At 43.3% G+C, this 27051-nt stretch overlaps 1 pseudogene; it reads left to right on the top strand.

Annotated features, from left to right (window-relative positions):
• Positions 1-856: 856 nt before the first annotated feature.
• On the top strand, positions 857-3409 carry LOC104657882 (annotated as a pseudogene).
• The last annotated feature ends 23642 nt before the right edge of the window (positions 3410-27051 follow it).

Raw genomic sequence — 27051 nt, 5'->3', positions numbered from 1 at the left:
TGAGACATTAGCATTCGCTCTAGTCTCTCTGACAGGGAAGAAGCAGCGATATACAAGAGACTGAACTGTATCTGCCTCTGTTTCCAAAAGATTCATGTTCAACTTTTTTTTTTTTTTTTGAGACGGAGTCTTGCTCTGCCGCCCAGGCTGGAATGCAGTGGCCGGCTCTCAGCTCACTGCAAGCTCCGCCTCCCGGGTTCACGCCATTCTCCTGTCTCAGCCTCCCGAGTAGCTGGGACTACAGGCACCTGCCTCGTCGCCCGGCTAGTTTTTTGTATTTTTTTTTAATAGAGACGGGGTTTCACCGTATTAGCCAGGATGGTCTCGATCTCCTGACCTCGTGATCCGCCCGTCTCGGCCTCCCAAAGTGCTGGGATTACAGGCTTGAGCCACCGCGCCCGGCCCATGTTCAACTTTCACTCACACAAAGCCGGGAAAATTTTACTAATCTTTTTTTTTTTTTTTTTTTTTTTTTTTAGACAGAGTCTTGATCTGTCGCCAGGCTGGAATGCAGTGGCGCTATCTTGGCTCACTGCAACCTCCGCCTCCCGGGTTCAAGCGATTCTCCTGGTTCAGTCTCCCAAGTAGCTGGGATTACAGGCGCCTGCCACCATGCCCAGCTAATTTTTGTATTTTTAGTAGAGACGGGGTTTCACCATGTTGGTCAGGATGGTCTTGATCTCCTGACCACGTGATTTGCCCGCCTCCGCCTCCCAAAGTGATGGGATTACAGGCGTGAGCCACCGCGTCCGACCGTTTTATTAGTCTTTAAAAAAAAAAAAAGGAACCTGAACTTTTGTAACACAGCTGGAACAATTCACAGCGGCAGCGGCAGCCACAGAGGCGGAAGAAAAAGTTTAATTTAGTTGAGTTTCTGTGGTTGTTGATTGTTCGCTAGTCTCATGGTGATGGAAGCTGTACATTTTTCCGAAGGGACCGACAAGCTGCTGGAGGTTTGGTTCTCCTGGCAGCAGCCCAACGCAAACCAAGGATCTGGAGATTTTCACAATATCCCAAGATCTGATTGGGACATAATTTGGTTTTTGTTTTTGTTTTTCGTTTTTTGTTTTTTGAGACGGAGTCTTGCTGTGTCCCCCAGGCTGCAGTGCAGTGGCATGATCTCGGCTCACTGCAAGCTCTGCCTCCAGGTCTCATGCCATTCTCCTGCCTCAACCTCCCGAGTAGCTGGCATTACAGGCGCCCGCCACCAAGCTCGGCTCATTTTTTGTATGTTTAGTAGAAACGGGGTTTCACCGTGTTAGCCAGGATGGTCTCGATCTCCTAACCTCGTGATCCGCCCGCCTTGGCCTCCCAAAGTGCTGGGATTACAGGTGTGAGCCACCGCGCCCAGCCAAGTGGGACATACTTTTGAGGGATGTGCAACATTCAATCGTTAAGTGTGACAAAAACTGACAAGCAGGAAGCTTATGTACTCAGTGAGAGTAGCATGTTTGTCTCCTAGAAATGTTTCATTTTGAAGACAAGTGGTGCCACTCTCTTGCTGAAAGCACTGGTTCCCCTGTGGAAGCTTGCTAGGCAATACGGTTGGTTTGACTCAATACAAAGCTTCTTTTATTCTTGTGAGAATTTCATGAAGCCTTCTCCCTAAGGGTACCCACACCAGAATTTCCAGGAAGAAATAGAGTTTCTTAATGCAATTTTCCCAAATGGAGCAGCATATTGTATGGGATGTATGAATTCTGACTGTTGGTACTTATGTACTCTGCATTTCCCAGAAAGGTAATCAGTCGCCAGATCAAACCCTGGAAATTCTGATGAGTGAGCTTGACCCCGCAGTTATGCACCAGTTCTACATGAAAGATGGCGTTACTGCAAAGGATGTCACTTGTAAGAGTGGAATTCATGACCTGATACCAGGTTCTGTCATTAATGCCACAATGTTCAATCCTTATGGGTATTCGATGAATGGAATGAAATCAGATGGAACTTATTGGACTATTCACATCACTCCAGAACCAGAATCTTCTTATGTTAGCTTTGAAACAAACTTAAGTCACCTCCTATGATGACCTGATCAGGAAAGCTGTGGAAGTCTTCAAGCCAGGAAAATTTGTGACCACTTTGTTAATCAGAGTTTCTAAATGTCACACCATGTTTTCTTCACTTCAGAAGATTGAAGGTGTTAAGCATCTTGATTGCCAGAGTGCTACGTTCAATGATTACAATTTTGTTTTTACCAGTTTTGCTAAGAAGCAGCAATAACAGCATAGTTGATTAAGAAAAATGGAGAAAAAAATGCAGAGAGAGAACACACATAAGAAGGTGGTGGATGCTTTCTAGATGTCGATGCTGGGGGCAGTGCTTTCCATAACCACCACTGAGTAGTTGCAGAAAGCCCTATATGTGATGATAGTGTAATCATTTTGAATTGTATGCATTATTATATCAAGGAATTAGATATCTCGCATGAATGCTGTCTTCCGTGTTTAGGTATTCTCTGCCACTCTTGCTGTGAAATTGAAGTGCATGTAGAAAAAACCTTTTACTGTATGAAACTTTATAACACTTGTGAGAGCAATTCAATTTGGTTTATGCACAGTATAATATCTCTCCAAATATCATCCAAAATTTCCCACAGACAAAGCTTTCATCCTCATTAAGTGTTGGCCTCAGCCTAACCGTCTGGGACCATTCTATTAAATTGCTGCCATAATTTTACATCCAGTTACCTCCACTTTCTAGAACATATTCTTTACTAATGTTATTGAAACCAATTTCTACTTCATACAGATGTTTTTTGAAATGGCAATTAAAGTTTTTCTTCCATGAGAAAAAAAAAATAGAAAATGGGTCTCTTTCTATTTAAGCCATTTAATTTGAATTTGATCCCTATTGCTTTAGACACCCTAGCAGGAAGTCTTTTGAGATGCTTGCCATGTCCCCATGTCTAACAAGGATCTCCACTAGACACAGAAGTTTTTCTAAATCTAACAAGAGCCTAGTTAATTTTTCTTTCAAATGCCTACCTCCCTTTTCCCTCAAGAAAGGTCAGTAGGGTAATCGCCACCAATTTCTGCAAAGAAGGCCTAAGTACAGTTAGCATGGCATGACAAAAATGAATTATGAGATATGAGTGGACAGTAGAGTGATGACTGCATCCACTAGCAAATGGAATGCAACAAAAGAGGTGTTTTAATAAGCAAATTATTGAAGGAGAGATTAAAATAAGGAAACAGGATTCTTATAGTCTGAATTCCACAAAAAGTGAAGAAAGCATTTTGGTTTGGAGAAAAAGTGGGATGACAAAGACAACAAGAAAAAATGATGACAGAGACCAAGATCTCCCAAGGATGGGACTCTAACCTGTTATGTCCAGACCGTTTGTTCCCCGCAGAAGACCACCAGAGTCCAGAGTCAAAGCCAAGCGGCAAGAATCTTTAATGCAAGTTCGAACTTGGTCCCTCCGTTCTACAACGTACAAGAGGGCCCCGAATGATGCATGTGCCCGCTTTTTATAGCCCAATGCATACAGGATATGTAAGGTTACAGAGGTACAAAGAAATTCTTTTGGTCACAGTATCACGATTGGTAATTGGTTAATATTCTAAGTTATACAATTAACAGTTTCTATTTGTTCCCGCACATTTAATAAAACTACAAACGGTTGTGACCTTATCAGGGGCTCTCTAGGTGGTGTTTCTAGGATGTTTGGGGGGATGTGTTTGTGTTGGGCTCAGGAAGTTTGGAACAAATAGAGGAATGTGTTTGTACTGGGCCCAGGACTAAGATATATGGCACACACCGGTAATTAGAACAGAACAGAGCAGGACAGAGACTTTCACAACGTTTGTCCTTTCAGCGTCTGGAGTCTATAGATAACCTAATCGGTTAGGTCCGGGGTCGATCTTTAACTAGGCTCAGGGCGCCACCTGGGCTGTTTGCCTGTGGACTTCATTTCTGCCTTTTAGTTTCTTTCATTTGATCTCTTTCATTCCTCCCTTTCTCAGGTACATCTGGAGCCAATCTTGGGTCTTATAAGTCTGATTCTGTTTCAGCGTTTACAGGTTGGTATTGGGCTCTGAGGACCATGAGCTGTATGGTGTCAAACCTTTCCCTGACAAACCGCAAAATTCTGTTAATCACACAAGGTACTACGGTAAACAGAAATAGTAGACTTAGTAGGGGTCCAAGGAAGGGGGCTAACAGAGAGAACATATAGGAATTCCACCATTGATTTGCAGCTGAGGCAAACTGCTGTTTTCTCATTTCTATGCTTAACTTACGTAACTGTTGGACCCGGTTCTCTACAAGCCCTGATTCATTTACGTAGAAGCAACAGTCTTCTTTCAGGAACATACATGTACCACCTTTTTCAGCAGTGAGTAGGTCTAGGGCCCTCCAGTTCTGCAAGGTCACCTGAGCTAGGGATGTGAGCTGTCGCTGAAGGGAGGCAAGGGACTCAGCTGACTCCTCCATAGCCATAGCAAATTGTTGGTACAATTTGTTGCTCTCTATGAGGGTGTGGCCTAGGGCTCCCCCGGCCAGTCCGGCCGCAATGAGGGATGATGTGAGGGAGATTCCCGCAATGAGGGGGAGAAATATTGCTCGTGTAGGTCTCGGTCTAGGGGCTGGATGAATAGCAGCACTAGTCCAGTTACCGGTGTACCCCAGGAACTCGCCAGCAGTTAGTAGAGTTAACCGGGGAACTAATGTGACAGGAAGACACAGTAGGTTGGTTACAGAGGGGCCAGGTAGATTCTTAGATAATGTTCCATTACACCAAAAGAATATGTCTGGCCGGGCTCTTAGGGTGGTTCTAGGGGGCATTACAGTGATGCTACAGAGGCTGGAGTTAGTGCCTGAAAAACAGTAGGGAAACTTTTCCTGACTGGGGTTCAGGTACAGTGGCACATTAAGAATGGGGGTGTCCGTGAGATTCTGAAAGTCCCTAGTTTGGGTGGAGAATTCCCAGGGCAGAGGGACAGCGGTTAGTGGTGGATGCCCTAGGGTGGCACACAGAAAGCAGCCAGACAAGCTGTGAAGTCCTATAAGGTTGGCAAGTTCTAATCCTTCTTGTAATAATTCTAACCAGGAGAAAGGGCATAATTCTTGTGTTAGTCTGTCTTCCTGTCGCTGGATATCCCCATGGACCAGGGGCCGTACTTGAACTAGGCCACGCCACAGATAGAGGTGACTACTAGGCCATGTGGAGGAAGAGGAATAGTATACAGCCCCATGTTGAGGCGTGGTCCAGCGGGAGTTCCAAGGGTCCTTAACTGTCCAAGTATAGATACCGCCTCCACCCTGCTGGTAGAAGTTCCACCCGGATTGCTCGTTCCACCCTCTGACTGAGTGCATTTTACAGTAACTGTAGGGGCAGCCTGCGTTTTGGTGCCACCAATAGTGTTTACAATTGTACTTAGTCTGATCAAACTCAAAACATATCATTGGTGCCACTGGTTTGGCTATCTGAAAACCACTAAAATTCAGCAAAATTGGGGCACTGCACCCTGAGGAGGGACAATCAGCACTGGCCAATAATTTCCCGGGCTTATGAGGTTGCCCAGGGTGGGTTCGGTTCTCATAAAGCCAGAATCTCCAGATAAAGGGGTTAGGAACTGGTTTTGTGTTTGCCCCAGCGTCCACTAGGGCGACTAACATTAGGGTTAGACTACCTCGCTGCATGTTTGCAGTGAGCTATGCTGTTGGCGCAGGGTGAGTTTTAAGGGGTTGTTCTTAGCTTTGTCCACAGTCCACGTGGTCGGTGCTTCAGTGGCTACCGTGACGGGTCCGAGAAGGTCAGAGGTTGGGTCCACCGGTTTGACGTGGGTGTAGTGGATCCATGATGCGATGCCTTCTACCTTCAGGGCGGTGGGTGTGGTTAGGAGTACTTGAAGTGGTCCCTTCCACCGGGGTTCTAAGGTCTCTTGCCGGTGTCACTTGACCAGGACCCAGTCTCCCAGCTGGTACGGATGGGGTGTCGGTGGAGGTCCGGTCTCATACAATTCCTGCAGCTTAGGCCAGATTTCCTGATGAATTTTCTGCAAGGCTTGTAGGGAAAACAAGAGTTCAGAGACATTTTCTGTTTCAGATTTGAGCAGATCATCTTTTAGGCTGGGAACCAGGGGTGGGGGTCTGCCATACATGATTTCATAAGGGGTAAGGCCCAGTCTGTAAGGGGTATTACGGGCCCGGAACAGAGCGTAGGGGAGAAGGACCACCCAATTAGCGCCAGTCTCCATAGTCAGTTTAGTTAAGGTCTCCTTTAAGGTCCGATTCATCCTCTCTACCTGTCCTGAACTCTGGGGCCTGTAAGTGCAATGTAATTTCCAATTAGCCCCAAGAATGGAAGCCAAATCCTGACTCACCTTAGCAACGAAGGCCGGCCCATTATCTGACCCTATCTGGATGGGAAAGCCATACCTGGGGAGGATGTCTTCCAGAATTTTCTTTGCTACAACCTGAGCGGTTTCTCTTTTGGTCGGAAATGCTTCAGTCCACTCTGAAAAAGTATCTACAAAGACAAGTAAGTACCGATACCCGTATTTTCCTGGCTTTACCTTAGTGAAATCTACTTCCCAGTAGATACCGGGCCTGGTTCCCCTGAGCGTTGTTCCTGCAGCAGCCTGGGATTGGGGATAGGCGTTGCTAAGCTGGCAGACTTTGCAACTCGTCACGATGCTGCTGGCAGTCTCCGCTATGCGTCTGATCTTGAGCTTGGAGCATCTGATCAGGTCTATCATCCACCGGGCACCCAGATGGGTGGATCGGTGGATGTGTTCTAACACTTGCTATCCTAATTATTCTGGTAGGATAATTTGGTCATTAGTATCAGTCCACCACCCATTCTGGATCTGTTTCAGGGGAAGTTTGTCGATCCACTGGAGATCTTGTTCTGAATAATCAGGGTGATACGGCAGGTCCCGGGGGCCCGGATCAGGGAGCTGGAGTGCAAGGAGTTGACTGGGAGCCTTTGCCACATTCCTTGCAGTTTGGTCTGCCAGAAAGTTGCCTTGAGCAGTTGCAGTGGTTGGCTTCTGGTGCCCTGGGCAATGTACAATAGCCAATTTTTCTGGTTTCCATAGGGCTGTTAGCAGGGCTAGGATCTCTTGCTTATTTTTTATCTCTTTTCCTTCAGCCGTTAGCAACCCTCGCTCCCTGTAAATGGCCCCATGTATGTGTGCTGTAGCGAAAGCGTATTGGCTGTCTGTGTATACTGTCAGTTTCCTCCCTGCCCCCAAGGTAAGAACTTGGGTGAGCGCTATCAGTTCGGCCCTCTGGGCCAATGTCCCCGGGGGCAGGGGTTCCGCCCAGATTACCTCAGTCTCCGAAGTCATGGCTGCTCCAGCATACCTCTGGCCTTGGTGTATGAAGCTACTCCCATCGGTGAACCAAACGAGGTCGGCGTCAGGAAGTGGGCGGTCCTGCAGGTCCTCTCGAACTCCGTGCACCTGGGCTAATATCTCGGTGCAATTATGGAGCGGCACGTCCAGGTCCGGGGTTGGGCAACAGCGAGGCAGGGTTTAAGGTTGTTGGGGGCAGGAAAGTTATTCTGAGGGGATTTAATAGTAGTCCTTGGTAGTGGGTGAGCCGGGCGTTGCTTATCCATCAGTTAGGCGGCTGTTTGAGTACACCTTCAATGGCATGTGGGGTAACGACCCATAATTCTTGTCCCAAGACAAGTTTATCCGCATCTTGTACCATCAGGGCCATGGCTGCGATCACTCGGAGGCAAGGGGGCCACCCGGCAGCCACTGGGTCTAATTTCTTTGACAGGTAGGCGACTGGCCTCCGCCAGGGGCCTAAGTTCTGAGTCAGCACCGCCTTGGCGACGCCCTTACTCTCGTCCACGTATAAGTGGAAGGGCTTAGTGACGTCAGGCAGTCCCAGTGCAGGCGCAGAGAGTAGGGCGGTTTTAATCTGTTGGAAAGCCGACTCGGCTTCTTCTGTCCAAGTAAATGGCTGCTGTCCCCGCGTTGCCTGATATAAGGGCTTAGCCAGCTCTGCAAACCCAGGTATCCATAGTCTACAAAATCCCGCCGACCCCAGGAATTCCCTTACTTGTCGGGTGGATTGTGGCCTGGGGATCTGCAGAACAGTCTGCTTCTGGGCGTCTGTTAACCAGCGCTGCCCTCCTTTTAGCAGGTACCCCAGATATGTTACTTCTGGTTTACAGATTTGAGCTTTCTTTGCCGAGGCCCGGTAGCCTAAACTCCCTAGAGCTTGTAAGAGACTCTTGGTCCCTTTGAGGCAAGCTTCTTGGGTCTCGGCAGCAATCAGGAGGTCATCAACATACTGTAGTAAGGTTATTTCAGGGTGTTTGCGTCAGTACTCACCCAGGTCTTCATGGAGGGCCTCATCGAACAGGGTAGGAGAGTTTTTGAATCCCTGCGGCAATCTGGTCCATGTCAGTTGGCCGCTTATGCCCCTTTCAGGGTCAGTCCACTCGAAGGCGAAAAGCTTTTGGCTCTGAGGGGCTAAAGGCAAACTGAAGAAGGCATCCTTCAAATCTAAAACAGTGTACCATTGGTGTTTAGGGTTTAGAGTACTCAGGAGGGTATATGGGTTAGGCACAGTTGGATGTATGTCCATAACCCTCTTATTGACTTCCCTTAAGTCCTGTACAGGTCTGTACTCCCCGCTATTAGGTTTCCGTACCGGCAACAAGGGAGTATTCCAGGGTGAGTGACAGGGCCGAAGGACCCCTTGGTCGAGGAGCCGACGGATGTGGGGCGTAATTCCTTCTTTGGCCTCTAGGGGCATTGGGTATTGACGCACCCGAATGGGGTCTGCCCCAGGCTTGAGTTCGACAAACAAGGCAGGACGGTGCTTTGCTAGTCCTAAACCTCCCGTTTCTGCCCAGGCTCCTGGATATTGTTGAAGCCAGGTTGCTATGTCCTGGTCAGGGGCCGCCTGCTCCTGGTGGAGCCGGTACTCATCTTCTAAGGTTATGGTCAGGACGGGCACGGGCTGATTTTGGGAATCGGTCATGATGGGCCCCTCAGGGAGGAAATGGATCTGTGCTCCCATTTTAGTTAGCAGGTCTCTCCCTAGTAGGGGACAGGGGCTCTCAGGGATAACCAGGAAGGAGTGGGTTACATTCTTGGCTCCGAGATTTACTGTTCTTTGTGTCGTCCAGGGGTACTTCTTAATTCCTGTGGCCCCTTGTACCCACGAGGACTTGGAGGATAATTTTCCATCAGTTTCAACTAGGACTGAGTGCTGTGCTCCCGTATCGACCAAGAACTGAACTGGGGACCCCTCCACTTGCAAAGTTACCCTGGGTTCGGGGAGGGGGACCGAACCCCGTCTTCCCTAGTCCTCGTTTTGAGTGACTAGTATGGGTGTAGACCTAGGGGGTCCCCGTCCTTGTTGTTTCTTTTTGGGGCAGTCTCTTGCCCAGTGGCCAGCTTTTTTACAGTAGGCACATTGGTCTTTGCTCAGGTTGTTATATCTGGGGGACCGCTTAGGTTGGGTGTTCTCTGGCTGTAAATGCTCATTTTGTACAACCGCTGCCAGGACCTTGGTCATTTTTTCCTCTGGAGTATCTCTATTATTGTAAACCTGCTGGGCTATCTGAAGAAGGTCCTGAAGCTGTTTTCCCTCTAAGTCCTCTAATTTCTGGAGTTTCTTTCTAATGTCTGGGGTTGCCTGATTTACAAAAGACATCACAACAGCTGCTTGGCTTCCCGGGGCCTCTGGGTCTATAGGGGTATACTGCCTAAAGGCCTCCATTAATCTTTCTAAGTAGCTAGCCGGGCTTTCTGTCTTTCCCTGCAGAACAGAGTATACTTTAGCCAAATTGGTGGGCTTGCGAGCAGCCGCCCGGAGACCTGCCATTAGAGTCTGGCGATAAAGTTGTAGCCGTCCCCTACCTTCTGCCGTGTTGTAGTCCCACGCTGGTCTGGACAGAGGAAAAGTCGCATTTATGAGGTCGGGGTTGGCAGTCGGTTGACCGTCATCCCCCGGGACCAGCTTTCTAGCTTCTACCTGTATTCTTTCTCGCTCCTCCGTTGTGAACAAGATCCGGAGGAGCTGCTGACAATCATCCCAAGTGGGCTGGTGGTTGAAAATAACACTATCCAGTAAAGCCATTAAATCTTTGGGGTTGTCTGAAAACCGAGCACTCTGAGTCTTCCAATTATATAGATCACTGGTGGAGAATGGCCAGTACTGGAGCCTAGGACTTCCCGTGTCATCTGGGGGCCCTATTTCCCGAAGGGGTAACGCCACTGTGGAGTCAGGTGGCTGGGGAGGGGGAACCCGCAAAGTACGCCCTCACGTCCGCCCCGCTGGCCCTTCGGAGTTGCTTTCACTTTCAGCGGGTACAGGCACGCCGGCCGCTTCCCGTTCGCCTGCTCCCTCCTGCGGTTCCTCCCGGGGGGGCTGGGACCTGGGGACCGGAGGGGTATGGAGGGGGTTCTGTGGACAGAAGGTCCTCTCTATCCAGTAGAACAGGATGGGGGGGGCAGTCAGTTGCTTGGATTTTAGCGGCCGAGCAACCAGTGCCTTACAGGGTTCAGAGGCTAATTGGAAAGGGGACAGCCAAGAGGGCGGGTTCCCAGCTATATCCTGCCATATGAGGATATATGGGATATGATCTGGGTGATTAGCACGCCCAGGCTGGAAAACCTTAGACTTTACTCTAGTGATGACAGGGAGACAGAATGTCCCTTCGGGTGGCCACCCTACGTTAAGGGCAGGCCACTCGGAGCGGCACAGAGTAATTAGCTTTCCTTTCCTGATGTCCATACCAAGATCATGGCCCCTTGCCCTAACATCCTTGAAATTACTTGTAAGGAGAGATAGGGGAGTGCTCTGGGTATTACCCATCTTGAACAGTAGCGCCCGGAGTGGCGTCTGGAACAGGGCCTGCAAGGGAAAAGTAAGTTGCTGGATGGAACAGGTCCTGCAAGGGAGCTGGAACAGGTCCTGCAAGGGAAAAGTGAGTTGCTGGAATATCAACAACAAGTTTATGTTAGTCGCAGGCGCGCTCCAGAAATCTGGGTCAGAACAAGTGCAGACAAGAATCAGATGAGAGCCGGGGGACGTCTCCCACCGGTCTCCGCTGGCTGTCCTATAGCGCGTCCGCCAGGACTTATGCCAGCTTTTAGCTTCAGACCTCGCGAGTCACACATTCAGAGCGGACTCAGAGAGCCACGAATTCAGACGGGCTAACAGCCTCAGATTCAGAGCGGACTTAGAGAGCCGCGGGTTCAGACAGGCTAACAGCCTCAGATTCAGAGCGGACTTAGAGAGCCGCAGGTTCAGAACGGACACAGACAGACAAACAAAGACGAGCCGCAGACTCAGAGAGCCGCAGATTCAGAACGGACACAGACAGACAAAGAGAGATGAGCGGCAGACTCAGAGAGCCGCAGATTCAGAACGGACACAGACAGACAAAGAGAGACGAGCCAGCTCACCTATTAGCAGATCGATCCTAGTAGATCCATTGACCGGGGGTCTGGTGGGCTTGGGGGAATCCCGGATGAGCCCCCAAATGTTATGCCCAGACAGTTTGTTCCCCGCAGAAGACCACCAGAGTCCAGAGTCAAAGCCAAGCGGCAAGGATCTTTAATGCAAGTTCGAACTTGGTCCCTCCGTTCTACAACATACAAGAGGGCCCCGAATGATGCATGTGCCCGCTTTTTATAGCCCGATGCATACAGGATATGTAAGGTTACAGAGGTACAAAGAAATTCTTTTGGTCACAGTATCACAATTGGTAATTGGTTAATATTCTAAGTTATACAATTAACAGTTTCTATTTGTTCCCGTGCATTTAATAAAACTACAAACGGTTGTGACCTTATCGGGCTCTCTAGGTGGTGTTTCTAGGATGTTTGGGGGGATGTGTTTGTGTTGGGCTCAGGAAGTTTGGAACAAATAGAGGAATGTGTTTGTACTGGGCCCAGGACTAAGATATATGGCACACACACACACAGAACAGAGCAGGACAGAGACTTTCACAACGTTTGTCCTTTCAGCGTCTGGAGTCTATAGATAACCTAATCAGTTAGGTCCGGGGTCAATCTTTAACTAGGCTCAGGGCGCCACCCGGGCTGTCAGGGTGCCGCCTGGGCTGTTTGCCTGTGGACTTCATTTCTGCCTTTTAGTTTCTTTCATTTGATCTCTTTCAAACCCATAATCATAGAGGGGATACCTAGATCCCTCTAGAGTGGGACTCTAACCCACAATCTTAGAGAGACAAAACCAGTTAATGCTGAAAAACCTGGAGCATCCAGGCATCAACAAATGAGGGTCCCCCACACCAAATGCTATACATCTCAGAACAACCCAGAGGCAGACAACAATGAACCCCAAAGGTACAAGCCCAAGGTCCTCAATGGTGGGTTTCTCAACCACAATCCTATGGGGTCAATTCCAACACAACTGGGGACACAGAACAACATGACTCCAACATCCCTAAGTCAGCACAATGGGGGATCACTCATAATAACAAAAGAAAAAATGCAGCCTGCACGGTGGCTCACGCCTGTAATCCCAGCACTTTGGGAGGCTGAGGCGGGTGGATCATGAGGTCAGAAGTTTGAGACCAGCTTGCCAACATGGGGAAACCCCGTGTCTACTGAAAATACAAAAATTAGCCAGGCATGGTGGCGCATGCCTGTAATCCCAGCTACTCAAGAGGCTGAGGCAGGATAATCACTTGAACCCGGGAGGTGGAGTTTGCAGTAAGCCAAGATCACACCACTACACTCCAGCCTGGGTGACAGAGCAAGACTATATCTTGGGGGAAAAAAAGAGGAAAGAAAGAAAAAATGTAAAACAAACAATGAAACTGTCCTACCTTACATAAAATAGAAACAACTGCCCAAATAGCAGGGGAACAAAGAAGACACTCACCTATCCATGGAGGGCAAATGGTGCTGATTGATGTTAGTAGGGGTGGGGGTGGGGGTCCAGTGAAGGTCTCCTGCAGGTCCCCTCGGCTTGTTAATCCCTTCATGGACTCCAGGAAAGATGATGCAAGTGAATCCCAAAACTGGGCCTCAGCCCAGGAGAGTTCTTGGCTTCATGCAGGAAGGAATTCAAGGGTGAGCCGACAGAGTAAAGTGAAAGCAAACCGAGTTTATTAAGCGCAACAGAATACAGGAAAATGGCTGTTCCATAGATAGAGCAGGGCTACCCCATAGGCAGAGTAGGACTCATGGATTGCTAACTAACTATATTTATAGCTACTCCTTAATATGCTAAATAAGGGGCAGGTTATTCATAAATTTTCTAGAAAAGGATGAGGAGTTCTCAAAACCAAGGGTTCCTCCTCTTTTAAACCATGTAAGGTAACTTCTGGACATTGCCATGGCATTTGTAAACGGTTATGGCACCAGTGTGAGTATCTTTTAGCATGCTAATATATTATAATTAGTGTATAACAAAGATCAATGGCAATTAGAGGTCACATTCATTGCCCTCTTGGTTTTAGCTGATTTGGCTGATTTCTTTAATGCCTCCTGTTTTCATTAGCAAGGTTATGACCAGTGTTTGGAAAACAAATCCTGCTGATCTACCTCAATATGAGATAATTAAATTAGATAATCCATGTAAAGTGTTTATTTGGAACATAGTAAGTGCTAAATATTAGCAACTATTATTATTATTTTCCTCCCAATATGCAAATTTAGATGGATAATAAAATTTTAACGAGACAATTGCTTAGCACTGGATTCCCAGAAGTGGTTGTTTATTCGTTAATTTCATGGCCTCGAGCAGGATACACCCATTGCAGCATCTAGAGTGCTGAATCTCAGGAAAGGGTGCACTTTCATGGACTCTTCAGAATCCTACTATTTTTTCACATCTCTGCAACTGTAGGGTCCCAGAAAAACAATATTCCAATACAAAGGCTTCAAAAGCAAATCTCTCTGACCCTCTGTCCTCCTGCCTCTGGCCCCTCATTCTCCCAAGGCTAGCCTTAGAAACTAGAATTTTTCTTCCTCAAGGCAGGTCATAGAAACCAGAACTCCATTTCCCCAACACCAGCCATAAAACCTGAAAGTATTATCCTAAAGTTCCTCCAACGTTTTTGTATAAAAATCAGTCATAAAAAAAATTATTTGACCTACTTTGTTTGATTGATGGTCTAAAGACCCTCATTCTAGAGAGCATCCTGCCCCATACCCAGAATGAAGAAATCCATGCTCAGAAATGCCAAGAAGAATCTAGACAGACAGGCCTTTCTGGGTTTCCCCACTCAGTCTTTAGCATTAGATCATACCCTTTTTGTCCAATCATACTTCTACATAGCTGCCCATACTTTGTTAAACCTAACGATAAAAATGGGCAGTTTCCTCTATATCTTTGGGTCCGCATTCTAAAGCCTCCTGTGTCAGGTACAACTCTAACCAAATAAATGTGTATGCCTTTTCTCTTAGTAATCTACCTTTTGTCAGTGATTTTCAGCAAAACTTCAGAAGGCAAAGGGAAAGATTTCCCATGGCCCCTAACCAACATTGGGCACTCGTAAGCTCTTCTTCTTTAACCTTCTATTCTCCACTGGCTTCTGTCATTTTAGTCCTATGTAAATGAAGAAAACAGATTTCTCTTCTTCAATCCAGCCATTAAATTTGATAATTTTCTCTTCTTTTCTGTCTCACTTTTCCTAAATAATCTCATTTCTTCCTGTGGCTTCAGCTATCTGAAGGGGTGGCCTGCCCCTCCACACTTGTGGGTGTTTCTTGTTAGGTGGAAACGAAAGACTTGAGAAAAGGAATAAAACACAGAGACAAAGTGTAGAAAAACGGGGCCCAGGGGACCGGCGCTCAGCTTACAGAGGACCCACGCCGGCACCGGCCTCTGAGTTCCCTTAGTATTTATTGATAATTATCTTTACCATCAAAAAGATAAGGGAGTGGCTGGACAATAGGATCCTTGTAGGGAGGAAATCAGCAGTAAGACATATAAACAAAAAATCCTTGTAACATGAATAAGTTTAAAGGAAAATGCTGTGCCTTGAGATGTATATGCGACATCTCCATAAACCTTTTAGCAGTATTGCTCCAGCAAGCCCCACCTTATTCCTAAAGGCGGTTTCTCCTCACTCAGTAAACAAGGCACACAATGGGTATTACCCGGAGATGTTCCATTGCCCAGGGAGGGGCAGGAGACAAATGTTTTTCTCTTTCTTGAGATTTAAGAGAATGGTGATGACCTTTAACCATAAGCAGCCTTTAGGCACTTGTTTAACAAAGCACATTCTGCACCGCCCAAAATCCTTTTAACCTTAAGTCACCACAGCACATGTCTCTTGCAAGGACAAGGTTGGAGGTAAAGTCACAGCTTAACAGCATCTCAAATACAGAACTAAATGGAGTCTTTTATGTCTACTTCCTTGTATATAGACACGGTAACAAGCTGATCTCTCGTTCTTTTCCCCACACTATCAAATCTCTAACTCAAGTAACATTGCTCTGAGTGTCAACACCATAAATTTAACTCTCCTCTGAAGAACTCCACTTGGATGCTCCAGGTACCGAATGAAATATCCAAAATGGAAGAAATGACAGTCCCCTCATCTGCTCCCTTCTGGTATTCCGAATCTTACAGGCTGAGGCACCAAAGCCAGAATCCTGGAAGTCACCCTGATCTCTGGCCTCTCACCAATGCCTCACACACAATCTGTCAACTTCTTCCTAAATATCTCTTCAATGTGGCCCTTCTCTCCAACCCCACTACCACTACATTACTAGACACCATCATTTCTCACCAGAATTTCTACAATAGCCACTGAACTTGTTTTCCTGCTTCGTGTCTCATATTCTTCCAACCTACCAATCTCACAGCCCTGCATATCCTCAGCACCTGGAACAGTGTCTGGCACAAAGTAGACACAAAATCAATATTTGTTGAATGAACAAGTGAATGAATGAATTCCTATTGTAGAGGCCAAGGAAAAGCTTCCCCTTTGCCCTCTGAAATTTTGTTGAAACGTCAGCTGACAAAAGCAAATTAAAAGAAGAAATGACATGAGGAATAATTACTCTGTGGTTCTCCTTTGTGGGTATGTTAATAAATTTCTGTGCCATTTCTCCTATTAAGCTGCCTTTTATCAGTTGATTTTTCAGTGGACTTTCAGAGGGCAAAGGGGAAGTTTTGGCTCCTATGGTTTTAGTGCTGTGAGCAGGATACCAAAACTGTTCTGCTCTTCTACAAGCCACAGTGAAGGGAACCCAGGACCTGACTAGCTGCCAGAAGAACAAGAATTTCTTACCAGCCAAGCTTCTGGCCTCTCTTTCTGTGGAATCTGATCAAGTTGACAGTTAAAATCCCTGTTTGTCTCTTTTTTCTCTGCAAAATCTTGATTAATGGGAGAAAAGGATTTGTGTGACTAGTCTTGGGTGTTGTGACTCTGGTGTAATTTTTGGTTTAAGCATTCATATTATTTGATCCTTTTTGTCTCAGAAATCAACTTTTTCTTTCTTTGTCTTTCTGTGTTGTTATGTCATAAAGAAGGGTACCAAGCATGAGATAGAACACAGGCCTAAAACCTTTATAAGCCCATTGTTCCAGCCAGCCTTGCAGACTTGTTAGTATTATAGTTCTGACCAGAACAGCTTATAAACTTTGTTGTGGGCCCCAAAAATAAAAACCATATGAGATTCCCCTTTCATCTTGTTTTATATCCTTGAAAGTGTGGCTGGTGACCAAATGAGAGCACTCTCTCTTGGTCTCCACCATCTATGAGGCATGATTTTCAGGTCATATAAGGTGACCAGTCTGAAAATGGCGGGGACGTGAGACATGTAAGATTTTAAGTAGCATACTTTTTGTTATGAATGTGTCAAGCTGTCAGGGGAGTTTGTCTTAAAAAGTCCCATCTCTGTGGGCTTTTGTCATCTCAACCCTTGTTGCTTGGTTCTAAACAATTGCCTTCTTTGTGTTTATAGACAGAACAAATTAAAATAAAGACATATAATAGTGTCATGGCTAACCTTAGAAATTCTCTTGACAAAATTAAAAAGTGAAAATCTAACCTAACACAAAGTGAAAATCATAATATATATGCTCAAACTGTCTGTAGGATTCACAATAAAACTGCTCCACCTTTCAGTCCAGTAGTTAAAATTCTGTGCTTTCACTACTGTGGTCTGGAGTTTGATTACCAGTCACGGAACCAGTACCTTTTGGTTTGATATTTGTGTGACTTTTGGCTTTTTGGGGTACCCATTTGTTGTTGATCCTTTTCCCTTTCATGGACAGCTTTTGATTTTCTGCCTCCTTCCATCTATGGGGGCATATGAGGCTTTTGGGCCTTTGTGTGTGGACAGTCAGCTGAGAAGTTGAGACACTAGAGAATATGGCTGGACAGATGTGGGTTGATTCCCGTTTGTGGCTACTGAAACTTTGTTTTCTTTCAGCTGTCTTTGAATGCATCTGTATCTTGTGAAGACTGCTTTGTACCTCTTTGGAGACACCTCATGTGTCCTTAGTTAAATTGTTGAGTCACTTGCAAAGTTACCTTTGGTAAAAAAGTTTAAAAGTCAGGAGTATCAGCTATTTGTCCCAGCTAAAATCTGATAATAAAAGATCTGAAAATATATTTTTAAAAAGCTCTATGATCAGAAGTCAGCTTAATTAAAAGCTAATATTCAACATATATGTTGAATATATAGTTATATGCATAAATATATAATATACATATATTTATATTATAATTACATTAAATATATAGGTATATATTTAATATATAGTTATATATTTATATAAATATATTACATACCTATATATAAATATATTTAATTTGTATTTTATTTAATTGATATACATTATAAATATATAGTTTTATATTTATATATTACATTCTATTTATATATTCTATTAATGTAAAATATTATATACTTATATGTAACATAATATATAATTATAAAATATATAAGTTAAATATTTTTATATTGTATAATATATAAATGTATTATAATATATAAATATATGTAAATATGCAAAAATATATTTAGATCAATATATGTATATAAATCTGCAAAAATATATTTATATAAATAAATACATTTAAAGGCCTTCCTGTCTTTTTTCTTTGGGATCCTGTTTCTGAGGATTTTTCTAGTTTACTGAAATTCCTTTTAATTATATATTTGGTCTTTTTGTTTGCTTCATTTCTTGTGGTACGATTTTTATTGAGAAAAGTGTAAAACTTCATTGACTTTTTGCTCCTCCTTTCTCTTTGCTGTCTTGAATATCACATAAAAGGATCTTGTGGGGATGTCTAAAGACCCTGAAAGAAACATAGAAAAACCTGCCACTCACCCACTTTGGGGAGATGGTCTTCTGTCTTCCTGTGGAGTCTGAAGAGTCATGGGCAAGTTCTTAACAGGTCTAAAGCTCCGCTCTCCTTTGCATTGCATTACCTGGTCTCTTTGGCTTTGGGGGTTCAAGGAATTACTTTGACCTATTAGAGAATTTGACCTTGTGTGTGCAGTGGCTGGTGGGTCACTGGTGAGGGCTGCAGTTCTGGAGGTAGCTGACAGTGGTTGTAATTAATAGTTACTACTGTATGTAGGCTACTTGTTTCTTTGCTCTATTCTATTAAAAAGGCATAGTTGAACACATGGAGACTGTGGGAATACTCACCACCAAGGAATAACTCTTCCATGGTGGATGGGCTGATCACAGAATGGACTGATTGGTATGGGTCCCCCACCCACTAATGGCTCACGCACAATATGTCACTCTCACTAATACCTCACACACACACACACCAGCGTCAGGGTGACATATTTGTAGTGAAGTATACTCTGGAAACACTGTGCAGCCCAGTCCTTTGGTGTTTCCCTCTTTTGTGGGGGGCCCAGGGTTCAGTGTAAAAGTGGAATCTTTGATGTTTAAAACTCTAAATGCTCTGTCTTCCAGCTGTGCCTACTTTTTACATATACAAATATTAGGCCCTAAAAACTGCAAATGCTTTGTTTGCCCTGTTTGTTAATGGGCTCTGCCCTGAGCCCAGTGGTCTAAGTAGAAAACAGAGACTAAATTAGAAGTCACTAATATGACTAGATTGGTCTCTAAAATACGACTTTCTGACATTTAGGTGTTTGTTTTTGGTTTTGGTTTTGGGTTTGGGTTTTTTGTTTTTGTTTTTTTTTTCTCCCAACAGTGTATTAGGCCATTCTTCAGTTGCTATAAAGAAATATCTGAGACTGGGTAATTTATAAGAGGTTTAGTTGGTTCATAGTGCTGCAGGCTGTACAAGAAGCATAGTGCCGGCATTTGCTTTTGGGGAGTCCTTAGGAAGCTTACAATCATGGTGAAAGGCAAAGGGGGAGGAGGCACATCTCACGGCAAAAGCAGAAATAAGAGAAAGAGAGTGTGGGGGGAGGTGCCACATACTTTAAAATGACCAGATCTTGCAAAAACTCTCTTGGCACCAAGGGGATGGCACCAGCCATTCATGAGGGACCTGCCCCCATGATCCAAATACCTCCCACCAGTTATTACATTTCAACATGAGATTTGGGTGGGGACAAATATCCAGACCACATCAGATTGGGTCTTACTCTGTTGTCCAGGCTGGAATGCAGTCATACAATCACAGCTCACTGCAGCCTCAACTTCCTGGGCTCAAGCAATGTCCTCATCCTCCTACCTCAGTCTCTCAGGTATCTGCTATTACAGGCACACACCACCATGCCTGGCTAATTTTGTTGCTTTTGTAGACACAAAGTTTTATACCATGTTGCACAGGCTTAGCTAGTTATTTTTAAAAGGCTTCTGGATTTCCTCTATGCTCATTTGTATCTTTCTTTTTAACATCCTATGGGAATTTCTATAATTTTATGTTACATTGGTGTGTTTGTCTGTTTTGCGTTGCTATAAAGGAATACCTGAGGCTTGGTAATTTTTAAAGGAAGGAAGTTTATTTGGCTCACTATTTTGCAGGCTGTACAAGAAGCATGATGCCAGCATCTGCTTCTGGTGATGACCTCAAGAAGTTTACAATTGGCCGGGTGTGGAGGCTCACGCCTGTAATCCCAGCACTTTGGGAGGCAGAGATGGATGGATCATTTGAGGTCAGGAGTTCGAGACCAGCCTGGCCAACATGGTGAAACCCCTACTCTACTAAAAATACAAAAATTAGCTGGGCATGGTGGCATGTGCCTGTAATCCCTGCCACTCAGGAAGCTGAGGCAGGAGGATCGCTTGAACTTGGGAGGCAGAGGTTGCTGTGAGCTGAGATCACACCACTGTACTCTAGCCTGGGCAACAGAGTGACACTTCATCTCAAAAAAAAAAAAAAAGAAAAGAAAAGAAAAGAAAAGAAATAGAAAGAAAGAAAACAAAAATAAGCTTACAATCACAGTGAAAGGCGAAGAGGAGGAGCAGGCATATCACATGGCCAAAAAAGGAGCAAGAGAAAGGTGGGAAAGACACTAGACTCTTTTTAAAACCAACTCTCACATGAGCTAATGGAACAAGAACTCACTCATTACCACAAGGACAGCACCAAGTCATTCATGAGGGACCTGCCACCATGACCCAAAAACCTCCTTCTTGACCCAACCTCCAACACTGGGGATAACATTTCAACATGAGATTTGAAGGGGACAAATACTCAAACTATATCACTTGTCCATTTTTAATCTTTCTCTAACATACCCAAACTTCTTCTTGAAAATGCTTAAATTAATTTTCTCTGTTTTGAGATGTAAATTTGCTATGCTGTTTTTCTTAAAACTTGGTAAGATCTTCAGCCATGAAGGACAGACAAACTGTAACCTTTCCATTTACAAAGCTGCATTTGAATTCAACTGTCCTTTTGAACTAACAAGTTTTACTGGTCTCGTGGCTAAAATTTTAAAGATATAGGCCAGGTGCGGTGGCTCATGCCTGTAATCCTATCACTTTTGGAGACCAAGGGGGGCAGATCACCTGAGGTCAGGAGTTCAAGACCAGCCTGGCCAACATGGAGAAACCAAAAATATCTCTACTAAAAATGCATCTCTACTAAAAATACAAAAATTAGCCAGGCATGATGACACACACCTGTAATCCCAGCTACTCGGGAGGCTGAGGCGGGAGAATGGCTTGAACCCAGGAGACGGAGGTTGCAGTAAGCCGAGATTGCACCATTGCACTCCAGCCTGGGCAGTAAGAGTGAAACTCTGTCTCAAAAAAAGAAAAAATGATATAAAGTATTTATTTGTGTTTATAATTTATTGATATATGTCTATGTTTATATATTGCCTGTATGGTAGCAACTTGACATAAATAAATGAGTACTCATACATTAAGTAAATAAGCCCAAACGCTTTTCAAGTTCACAAGGCATTAGTAATCTGTGGTAAATGAAAATAGTTTAAAATTGGGGGTAAAATAAAATAGAAACGTCTTCTGAATTTAATTTAGATATTTTTTCTGGGTCTGTCAGACAGGTTTACACTATCTGCTATTTTTTTAAGGACCTGAAAGTGAATGGACATAGAAAATTGAGGAAAGAAATAAAATGGTAACAATTATAAGAGGTTATAAAAGGTTCATGGAACCCTTTTATGTTTTTTCTTGTGCAGTCAAAACCAATTGCAGGCTGGATGCAATGGCTAACACCTATAATCCCAGCACTTTGGGAGGCTGAGATGGGCAGATCACTTGAGCTCAGGAGTTTGAGACCATCCTGGGCAACATAGTGAAACTCTCTCACTACCAAAAATACAAAAGGAATTAGCTAGGCATGGTGGTACACACTTGTAGTCCCAGCTATTTGGGGGGCTAAGATGGGACAATCGCTTGAGCCCGGGGGTCAAAGGTTGCAGTAAGCCAAGATTGCACCACTGTACTCTAGCCTGGGTGACAAAGTAAGACCCTGTCTCAAAAAAACAAAAAACAAAAAAACAAAAAAAAGGAAAAGAAAACAATTGCAGTTGGATTGATTGTTTATAAGGCTTTATTAAAATTAGCTTTAGCATTTATAATACACTGGCGCAAAGTTAGAATTTGGATTTCTCTTTTGAACAAGATTTTTGTATATATTAATAAGACATAGTAAAAGATTTTTGTTTACCTTTTGAGTAAACTGCAAAAATACTAATAATAAGAGGAGATAATTTCCCTAATGCTGTTTTTATTATGTCTTTTGAAGTTTGGAAAACTGAGTCTCCTCTCTGTCAAAGAGTAAAGTTTTTGCTTTTTGAAATTTTTGAATTATCACTTTGGCTAAATGAATAACTATTATCTTACAGTGACCTGTAATCTTATTTTGATCAAGTGTTTTAAACCTTTGATATTTGACAAACTTTCCAAAATCAAATTTAAAATTCTAAATTAAATGTTTTTGACCTCAAGCTCACTTTTGGGAATTAAAACCTTTGGAAGTCCAAATAGGACCCCTGGAAATCCAAGAGAAACATATTAGGCTAATTTGGTATATTAAAATCATATAGGAAGCTGATCAAATAAAAAATGTTGCTTAATTTTCTCTGAGTTATATTTGTATAAATCCGTTATTAATATGCATCCCAAAATTGTATCATATTGCTAAAATGTTGATAGATCTTGTTATATGTTATTAGTAATACTTATTATCCTGTCAAATTATTGTATACCACAGAAATAATGAAATTTCCTTGTCAGTTGCATCAGTAATCATGGCTCTTCTCAAGTCTTTTGTCATTCACAGATGATTATTGTTTTACTTGGATTCTTTTCAAAAGTGGTTTGTAATTGGCTACAGTCTAAAATTTGCTTGTTCAAAAAAAAAAAAAGTCCATGGAAAGGGCCCTGGCAAGTACTCTTAAACACAGTTTTCTGATAACTTTGGAATTCACACCATTTGACTAGTTAAAAGCTTCTAAAATAATTTTTTCAAAGCTAATAAATTAATGAAGATTGCTAATCCAACATCAAGCAGAATAAAAGTTAATTACATGGGGCTGAACTGATAAAATGCCAAAATAATATTTTCATAACCTTTTTTGGTTTGAAACATTGCTGATAGTTTTTATGTTTTGTTTTCCAGATTCAAGAAAATTGTGTTTTTTCTTTTGAGCTGTTCATAGCTTACAGTAATTGGATAAATTACACTTTTGTGAGAACAACTGAAATACTAACCTTTCTGTCTACCTGATGTCTCCAGAATTTGGAAAGTATTTGTGAGTATTCTTCACTTTTGGCAATATAGTTATTTGTACAAATTCAATAAGAATCTGTTTTCTTTTGTAACAGAACACAGTTAGATACACTAATTATTTTGCCAAGGCTTTCATTGAAATGGCAGAATTTTTTAATGACCAGACTGCTTTGAGGATTTCAAGTTGACTTTATAGAGCCTATAAAAAGCCTGTTGGAAAAATTAGCCTTGTACCTTGTCTACACAGTTTCCTTACAAGGTTCCTGACCTTGCAGTAGTAAAGAATGTCACTCTCTGGCAGGCCCAGGAGCCTCAGGATATTTTGGGACCTTGACAAGAGAGGAGTGTATCCAACTTACACAGGAATTACAAGTACAGTCTGATGGTGAATCCTTGTCTTGGCTTCTTAGTCTTGAGAGTTTTAAAAAGTTGAATGTGAAATTCCTTATGAAAAAGTTCCAACAAAGCCAAACTTTAAAACAGTCTCTATGTGGTGAACACTATTTTTGCTGTACTTTATGCAAATAATCAGGCCATATATAATAAAACTAAAACTTATTTGCAAATAAATTGGTCCTTCTATTATTTGCCTTTAGTAGAAAAGGGGGACTGGAGAGAGAAAATTATGTTTCAGAAGAAAATGATAGCGTACCTGTTGTTAGATTCTAGCTTTGTCCATTGTTTTTAAGTTTTAATTATTTGCCTACATTTGAACTAAATCTTGAATTCTTTCCTGGCTACAAGTCTCCAAGCTAACATTTAAATTTTTTTCTCCTGTTTTTCTGACTTGGAATAAGTAGAAGTCAAAACTATGCTTTTCTTGAAGCCCTGCAGACTGGAGCAAGACAACTTAAATAAACTATGGGAAAAATCACTATAGCAACTTATATATAAACAGCCTTTATGCTTGTTGATGTATGGAATACTCAGAAAGTTCACTGCAACACCTGATTTAAACTACAACCAGGAGACTCTATCAGATTAACACTACAATCTGAAGAACTACAGAGACTCTCAAAAAACTAGTGTATAGTCTACAGTAGATATTAACCTTTGTTTCTCTTCTGTTTTTGTAGAAACACCTTTTATTAAAAATCTGTTTGCCTGCTTCATATATAGAGTCCTAACCTGTGGGGAAAAGAAAGAGAGATCAGCCTGTTACTGTGTCTATATAGAAAGAAGTAGACATAAGAGACTCCATTTTGTTCTGTATTTGAGATGCTGTTAATCTGTGACCCTACCCCCAACCTTGTCCTTGCAAGAGACATGTGCTGTGGTGACTCAAGGCTTAACGGATATTGGGCTGTGCAGGATGTGTCTTTGTTAAACAAGTACCTGAAGGCAGCTCGCTGGTTAAAAATCCTGCCCGTCCCTGGGCAATGGAACATCTCGGTGTAAAACCCATTGTGTGCTTTGTTTACTGAGCAAGGAGAAAACCGCCTTTAGGAATAGGGTGGGACTTGCTGGAGCAATGCTGCTAAAAGGTTTATGGAGAGTTTGCATATGCATCTCAAGGCACAGCATTTTCCTTTAAACTTATTCATGTCACAGGGATTTTTGTTCATATGTCTTATTGCTGATTTCCTCCCTAAAATGATCCTATTGTCCAGCCAATCCCTTATGTTTAAGATGGTAAAGATAATTATCAATAAATACTAAGGGAACTCAGAGACCGGTGCCGGCGTGGGTCCTCTGTAAGCTGAGCGCCGGTCCCCTGGGCCCCGCTTTTCTTTCTCTATACTTTGTTTCTGTGTCTTATTTCTTTTTTTTTTTTTTTTTTATACTTTAAGTTCTAGGGTACATGTGCATAACGTGCAGGTTTGTTACATATGTATACTTATGCCATGTTGGTGTGCTGCACCCATCAACTCGTCAGCACCCATCAATTCATCATTTATATCATGTATAACTCCCCAATGCAATCCCTCCCTTCTCCCCCCTCCCCCCTCCCCATGATAGGCCCCAGTGCGTGATGTTCCCCTTCCCGAGTCCAAGTGATCTCATTGTTCAGTTCCCACCTATGAGTGAGAACATGCGGTGTTTGGTTTTCTGTTCTTGTGATAGTTTGCTAAGAATGATGGTTTCCAGCTGCATCCATGTCCCTACAAAGGACGCAAACTCGTCCTTTTTTATGGCTGCATAGTATTCCATGGTGTATATGTGCCACATTTTCTTAATCCAATCTGTCACAGATGGACATTTGGGTTGATTCCAAGTCTTTGCTATTGTGAATAGTGCCGCAATAAACATACGTGTGCATGTGTCTTTGTAGTAGAATAATTTATAATCCTTTGGGTATATACCCAGTAGTGGGATGGCTGGGTCATATGGTACATCTAGTTCTAGATCCTTGAGGAATTGCCATACTGTTTTCCATAATGGTTGAACTAGTTTACAATTCCACCAACAGTGTAAAAGTGTTCCTATTTCTCCACATCCTCTCCAACACCTGTTGTTTCCTGACTTCTTAATGATTGCCATTCTAACTGGTGTGATATGGTATCTCATTGTGGTTTTGATTTGCATTTCTCTGATGGCGAGTGATGATGAGCATTTTTTCATGTGTCTGTTGGCTGTATGAATATCTTCTTTTGAGAAATGTCTGTTCATATCCTTTCCCCATCTGTGTCTTATTTCTTTTCTCAAGTCTCTCGTTCCACCTAACGAGAAACACCCACAAGTGTGGAGGGGCAGGCCACCCCTTCACTAACCCATCTGTAATGCCACCTCCTGGAATGGGACATAGCTGTTTAACTGAACTGATCTATTCTCAGAACTAAGAGACTGATAAAAAAGATATAAAATGATATATTCAAATTTGCTATTTTCTGCTTATCCTTTTTGTTTTTCTACTCCTTTGTCCATCTGTTTCTGTAACCAAAAAGGGGTCCTGATCCAGACCCCAAGAGAGGATTCTTGGATCTTGCGCAAGAAAAAGTTCGAGACGAGTCCACAGTGCAAAGTGAAAGTAAGGTTGTTAAGAAAGTGAAGGAGTGAAATAGTCCATAGATAGAGTAGAGCATTCCCAAAAGTAAGAGGAGGAATGCACCCACCGTAAGTACAGTGCTTGTTTATATATAGGATAACAACAACAACAACAAAATCACAGGGAGATGTGCTCTATTACAAGGGTTTGTGATAAAGGACTAATTTTCTCAATTACTATATTTTGCAAGAATTGATATTATTCTGTTTAAAGCAAAATTAGGAATGTCTTTGTTCTCAAGGTGCCAGGATATTGGTCATTCCTGAGCCTGGGTCTGTTTAGTAAACATTTTTAGTCTGTTCCCTTAACCATAAATATCTAGAGGCTAGGAATACCTAACCCCCTGGGAATGCAGCCCAGCAAGTTCCAGCCTTATTCTTCTAGATGGGGTCACATTCAAGATGGAGTCACTCTGGTTCGAATGCTTCTGACATATTTCCTCCATCCCTTTTACAAAAGGACCCATAATCGGGGTTGCAGAAGAATGAAGATCCATCTTCTGTAACTTCATGCTGAACAGGGGCAATGATATTCCTACCTACCTATTAGGGTCTCATATTCAGGTAGAGAGGACGGTAAAGAGGAGCTCTGTCAGAAAGCATCAGTATGGTGAGGGCCATTTGTAACTCTGAGTCCCAGCAAAAGGGATATCTGGAAGATTAATAAGTGTTCAATTTAAGAAAGCGTTGAGTAAGCTTATCTTGCATTCCTACACAAAAAGTACAACAGCAGTATATTCACAACAGCAAGGCAAAATCAGTGAAATCATCCCAAGTAAACTAAACAGGAAGGCTTGCCGAGAACTGGGCAGTTTTTGGAACCAAGCTGATATAGGGTCAACTGACAGTGCATCAATGACAGAGATATGAGTGTCTAAAGCTTTCATAGACTGGGTAATATTAAGTATACTGTCCAGAACATACACACAACATTCGGTTTTGAATAAAGCACAAGTTTCCCCTCAGGCTGCTGTTAAAATTCCAAAGTCATATAATTTTGTAAGGTC

This window comes from Rhinopithecus roxellana, chromosome 3 (assembly GCF_007565055.1).
Source record: "Rhinopithecus roxellana isolate Shanxi Qingling chromosome 3, ASM756505v1, whole genome shotgun sequence".
Classification (NCBI taxonomy): Eukaryota; Metazoa; Chordata; class Mammalia; order Primates; family Cercopithecidae; genus Rhinopithecus; species Rhinopithecus roxellana.
Note: the sequence above shows the minus strand (reverse complement) of the source record. Positions and strands in the feature narration are given on the sequence as shown.